The sequence below is a fragment of the Pongo pygmaeus genome, chromosome 9, assembly GCF_028885625.2.
Source record: "Pongo pygmaeus isolate AG05252 chromosome 9, NHGRI_mPonPyg2-v2.0_pri, whole genome shotgun sequence".
Classification (NCBI taxonomy): domain Eukaryota; kingdom Metazoa; phylum Chordata; class Mammalia; order Primates; family Hominidae; genus Pongo; species Pongo pygmaeus.
This window is the reverse complement of record NC_072382.2, coordinates 62,867,128-62,873,127: the sequence shown is the minus strand read 5'-3', so window position 1 is coordinate 62,873,127 and position 6,000 is coordinate 62,867,128. Positions and strand designations below refer to the sequence as shown.

General features: G+C 52.0%; 1 protein-coding gene across 7 annotated transcripts in view; it reads left to right on the top strand.

The window, feature by feature from the left end:
* Positions 1 to 2,559: 2,559 nt before the first annotated feature.
* The window catches only part of BMAL1 (basic helix-loop-helix ARNT like 1), a 109,350-nt gene continuing 105,909 nt past the window's right edge, over positions 2,560 to 6,000 (top strand). For 3 of the 7 annotated variants that reach the window (XM_054437403.2, XM_054437404.2, XM_054437402.2), the window contains exon 1: positions 2,575 to 2,650. The gene's annotated coding sequence lies outside the window, so the exon portion shown is untranslated. Of the gene's footprint in view, positions 2,651 to 6,000 lie in introns of all 7 variants that reach the window. The other 4 variants (XM_054437405.2, XM_054437411.2, XM_063671145.1 and 1 more) reach the window with 3 other exon arrangements.

The following is a 6,000-nucleotide window of genomic DNA, read 5'->3' as shown; positions in this document are numbered from 1 at the left end:
CAACCCCTGAAGGCCCTGAAGTATAAGTTTAATTTCTCTTCTATTTGACAGTTCTTCACATATATCAAGACAGTTACCTTGTACCCCGGGGCAAAACCTTCTGCTTCCTTTAATATTTCCTCATATGACATAATTTCTAGGCTCTTTACATCCTGGTCCCTCTACTTGTGCATGTAGATAATTTCTTTCTGCCAAGTCTTAACTGCAGACAATACTTCATGTGGGTACTGACCAACACTGGGCAGCACAATAACACCTATCTTGCTTTACATGTCAGACTTCCATTGATGCAGCCTAAGAGCGTTTATTTATTTTGGCAGCCACAATTCACTGTGGACTCAGATTATTTGTCACCTAAGACCCTTTATCTTGCTCCTATAAGCATCTAAGACACCTCTGCCTCCGGCTGGCTTCACACAGGGTGGGACTCCACATTTACCCCTGTTAGAGTCAGCCCACTGCTCCAATATTGTATGTGGTTTGTGTAATAGCGTCTCTTCCCCTCCTGGCTTTGTGTCATCTGGACATGTGATGCGAATCTTCTGGATTTTCCTTCAGGACACTGATAAAAGTTCTGATGTCTGGACCTGGGAGAGAGGCTTCTGTCATTCTGAGGGTAACTGGTGTGGTATAGAGGCTTTGAAATAAAAAGTCTGGTTTGAATCATGGCTCTGCCACCTACTGTGTGACCTTTGGCCAGCTAGCTAAATTCTGAGTTTCAGTTTCCCCATCCGTAAAGTGGGGCAATAAAAGCTTCCTCATAGTGTGGTTATAAAGATTAAGGGAGAACATGAGGGGAAAGTACTTAGCACAGTGTCTGGTACGTAGCAGGTGCTGCTGGAATGTTGACTCCCTGCAATCTTCTTTTTGGTCAACGTGGACTCATTAATCAGCATCTTTAGGTTATGGTTACTTAACCAGTTATTAGTCCAATTAATGATACTAGCATCCAGCCCATCTTTCTTCATCTTGTCCATGATATCTTGTCAAGTGCTTCGCTTAAGTCCCACTTACCTAGAGTGATCTCCTCATGAAATGGGGGCAGAGACAAAGGAGCTATAAGATTCCATCTGCGTGTAAACTTAGGAAAAATAGCAAGCTACCGACGGAGTTGCTTGACCTAGAAAACAGTCAGCATTCAGACCACAAGCACATACTGGGCACTCCGTGCCTGTCAATGAGCTGGGGATGGGCAATGGTGTTACAAAGATTAAAAAACGCAGTGTCTGTGTTCAAGGAACTTACCAGGCTAGAAGTCTAGAGTCACGGGGGCCAGTCTGGGTAACAGAATTAGGCCAATTTATTTAATTCCATTTGTTCATGTATCCAGCCAACAGATATTTATGGTGCACTTGCTGGGTGCCAGCCCCGCCCCCACCACTCCACCCTACCCCAGCAGGCGCTAAAGGAGAGCTGGCATGATGGATAACGAAAAAGAAGACGCTGTCCTTCTATTCAGGGAGTTTAACATCTGGAAGAGCTGGGAGTTCTTTGTGCTAAAGGCCCTCTACAAAGTGCCTGAGATTCAAAAATAAGTCACTTTCTCTGTCCTCTCAGCAACCGAGTCGCATGTCGTTATGAAATTTTTATTTTCTGTAACTGTTTCCTTCCGTCTTGCTCCGTAGACAGCTTTTTGCAGCAGAGAGCGCTGCCGCGGAGCTGGTGTCTACCCCTCAGTAAGTGGTCAAAACCTGGCTACTGGAAGGAAATGCAATGGAATCGCTCCGCGCTCGAGTATTCTCTTTGGAACTACGGGAATGACAGCTCCAGTGGGACACTTGGAGGTCATGACGAACGCAAAGAACGTGAGAACACTTGCAGTCCTCGGGGTGGAAATGCCTTCTAGAAATACTAAGTATTCGTTCTCTCGTTTAGACTTTGGCAAACCAGGGGTTTTAGGAAGGGTCTGGCACTCAACGTTCCTAAAATTGGTTTCCTAGATGGAGCCGGAGGGAGGGAGGGAGTAAAGAACTGCTGCTTTTCGTCTGAATGTCCGGAGTGGAGAAGAAGGAGGGGTGAGAGCGGGCGGCCAGACGCCAGCCGGCAGGGGACCCAGAGAAGAGTGACATCCCAGGCGACCCTGAGGAGCGCGGCTCGGGCACCGCAGTGGCCGCGGCTAGTGGGAGACCTGAGGGGAAAGGGAGAGGGCAGGGGCGAGGAAACCAGGGAGCGCGCGCGGATTGGTCCTCTCCTCGGGGCGTGCGCTCCTGTGCGCCAAATGATTGGTGGCAGGAAAGTAGCAGGTAAACCGGCCCCCGCCGCCTCGCCATTGGTCAGCGGCCTCTCTAGCCGCCACACAACTGGCCAGCGGGTTGCCGAGCCGCGCGCGGATTGGCTGGGGGCGGCCGCCGGGACCGGCTCCCTTCGGGCGTTCGGATTGGCTGGCGGGAAGAGGCAGGTATCCGGGCTCCGCGGCTCCTCCATTGGTGGGCGGGGAAGGGGGGTTGGGCACAGCGATTGGTGGGCGGGGGGCCGGGCCTGGGCCGGCGGGGAGCGGATTGGTCGGAAAGTAGGTTAGTGGTGCGACATTTAGGGAAGGCAGAAAGTAGGTCAGGGACGGAGGTGCCTGTTTACCCGCGCCGGACTCACCGCCGCCGCCGCCGCGGGATCCGAGTGCGGGCGCGGGCGCGGGCGCTCCCGGCGAGCCACGGTGAGTGTCAGGCCGGCGGCGGCCAGCGGCGCGATCCCGCGCACCCCGTCGGGGGCCGTTAGCACCCTTGCGGGCGCTGCGCCCCTGCGGCCGCCCCGGGGGCAACCCGGCCGCCGAAGAACCCTGCCCGACGTGCCAGCTGCCGGCCTTAAAGGGCCCGTGACCGCTCCCTGCCCCCACCCGGGCCGCGGGGAGGCTGCGCCCCTTAAAGGCGCCGCGCCCGTCCGCCCCCATCCTTCTCGCGGGGGCTGCCGCTGCGGGCTAGGGCAGGCAGAGGTGCCGCAGGAACCCTTAAAGGGGCCGGGAAAGTGTCCGCTGGAGTACCCACCGCCCTTCCGCGGGCATCGCTACCTGGCGGGGGGAGGGGGCAGCTAGCTGCCTCTTAAAGGGATAGCTCTGCACTTGGGGGCAGTGACTCGGCCGAGGAGGACTTCTAGATGTATCCCCGGGAGCTTCGGGGATCCCCGAGGGGACCATGCCTGGCGGCTGCTCCCCAAGGGCGTTGGGCGAACGGTGCCGCGTCTGCCCTTCCTTGCCGCTTCACTTCCCTTTCGGGAGCCCGCGAGGCTGGGTGGGGGCGGGGAGGGCGTCTCCGTCGGGCTTGGGGAGTCCAAGTCCGCCCGCCCCTTCGGCCGTGTAGCCAGGGCTGGCGCTGCACCCGGGAATCCCCGGCCGGCACGGGGGCCGACCCCAGCCTGCGAACTTCCGTGGGCCTGTGCCGTCCAGGTCCTGGGCGGCCGTCAAGGATGCCCCGTGGGTCTGCGGGCAGGTGCGCGTCGGCGTGGGGATGTCGCCCGGAGCCCGGGTGCCGGCCGGCCTTGGAGCACCAGAGCTCCGCGGAGGGCGCAGCGAGCCTGGCTTCAGCTCCGGGTTTGACAGATGTCAGGGAAGAAAAGGTTCCCGCTCGGGTATTGCCGGGCGTTGACATCCCAGAGAGCTTCCCGTTTGCTTGGAAGAAGACGAGGAAGGTAGAGGTGAACGTCGACCTTGTGGGGCGCATGTTAGCCTCCCCGAGGGGTCGCGAGAGCCGGCAGCGGGGTGAGCGCAGGTGCCTGCCGGCAGGAGCTGGGGAGGGAAGGGCTGTGCTGGACACCGGAGCCTGCTGTCAAGTTCTCGCCGGCCGGTGAGACACCCGCTGCCGCCGCGCACCCCGCACCTCCTGACCCCTCTCCCCTCTCCGCCTCGGCCCCTTCCCGGTCACCTAGCGTTGTTTTGGCGCTTTGGCGCTTGCGGTCTCTTCTCCCTTCTTCCACCGCTACTCCTCAGCGAGGAATTATTAGCCAAGTTTTCTCACCCAGCTTCCAAAAATCAGATTCCGTATTTGTGAACAAGCTTTTCTTGACACTATCCGTATACCGGTATTTCCAGCATCGTCGTTTTATTAAAAATCCATAAAAGCTGCCCCTTAGATACATTCATTTCCCACGACACCTGCTTGCTTGTCATTTGTCCTTCTGACATCTGCTGTTGTTCACCCCTTTAATCTGTTTTTAAATGACAACTATTATTTTAATTCTTCTGGTCTCGTTGATATCCAGATCTGTCAATTCGGGTTGGTGGAGTTTTTAATTAATGTACCCGTTGAATCATGAACTTAAAATAATCATTGCTGCTCCTGAGCAGTTTTGAATAATATCATGCTCTCTGTGCTTGCAAGACTTAAAAAAATTCGCTGGTGTTATATTTGATTTCCATATCAATGGAATTCCCAAATATTTTTGAAAATACAAAATTCAGTCTTTCAGTCCATGTTTTGTTACTGAGATCACTTTATTGATAAGTCTTTAAAACAGCTTATAGAACATATTTAGAAGGTTTGGAAATTTCCTGGACAGGATTTGAAATTGCCTGTATCATCTGAAGCTGGGTCTGTAGAAGCATTTGGTTTTGATTGTAGCCAGTGAATGATAACAATAAGTTAAACTGATAACAATAAGTTAAAACTGTAGTTAAATTTGTTCTTTATTCCACCCTCTGAAGAATGAACAGATCTGGTAGAAAAGCACTAACCTGGGAGTTAGGAGCTGGACATCCTGGTTCTAGTTTAGGCTTGGGCTCTCACGGCCGTTCCAGTTGGGGCAAGTTATTAAAGTTTTCTAGGTTGTGTTTGCCTCTGATGGAAAGTAAGACGGTTGAACTACGTGATCTCAAAGGTTCCTCTCTTTTAAAGTTCTGTAAGTCTCTAAATATTTAATACATTTGAATTCAGGTTGGTATTTACCTCCTGGCACCTCCAGAATATCTGAGCTGAAGCCCTATTTTCATAAGAAAGTTAAGCAGATCAACAGATGGTGTTTTAAAGGATCCATTTCAAATGATTTATAAAATGATGACTACTCACGAGTTTGCCTGCTATTTGCAGAAGAGGTTTGCATGCCACAGGGCAGGAAAAGGAAGTGGCCGTGTTTTCAGATTTATCCCTTCACACCAGCAATCTCTGTGGAATCTATATGCTAAAAGATTGACAAGCACCATAGAAAGATTTGGCTGTATTAACAAAACTGCATATGAAAAGGTAAAAACTAGATAGTTAATATCTCTCTTTGGTGTAAGGGTTATAATATATCTGAACTTTCTTTGTGATTTCATCATCAACTCTCACTGTGGTAGGAAAATCAATATTAAATAAACAGTTTCAGCCCCGTGATTACATGCAGTGATTTCAGGAAGCATCATGATAACTAAAGTAGGTACTTGCAGGGAAGTAAAATATCCTTTCTAGACCTTGAGGTTTAGTTGGGAGCTAGGGACACAGGCATGTTATCCTTCTCCACAGTCTTTTTTCATTGTCACTTTATCACAAGACTCAGATTTATCCCAAATACCCACCTTGTCTTTTCTTCTCCCTCTCATGAAATAAGACCTGCTCTGACTCAACTCCCTCAGCATCTCTTATTTCCCGCCCAAAATGTCCTGTCTCTATCCCCATCGTCCCCTCCTCTCCTCCCAGTTCAGAGAAAGCAAGTGGACCTCTCTTCTGTTCCTTTTCTTGGCCTCTCACCATGGGCAAGCACCTGGGCTCTGGTGGCAGAAGAATCTATGGCTCAGGTTTGGGCTGTGTGGCCTTGGATGTGTGCTTGACTCCTCTGACCTCAGGCTTCTCCTCTTGATATAATGGCAGTGCCTGCCTCATGGAGTCTGTGTGAGGATTAAGGGAGATGGTGCATGTAAAAGGCCTGGCACACAGGAAGCCTTTCCTTTGTGCCAGCTGCCATTCCTTCTCACCTCTACCCGGGTCCTGTCACTAGAATATTATTTGTGCTGTTTGTCCTTAGTCTCCCCCGTCCCACCCTGAAAACCTTAGGCTTGACTTAGGAGAGGAAGGATGGAAGAGGCAGAGACAGACTTGT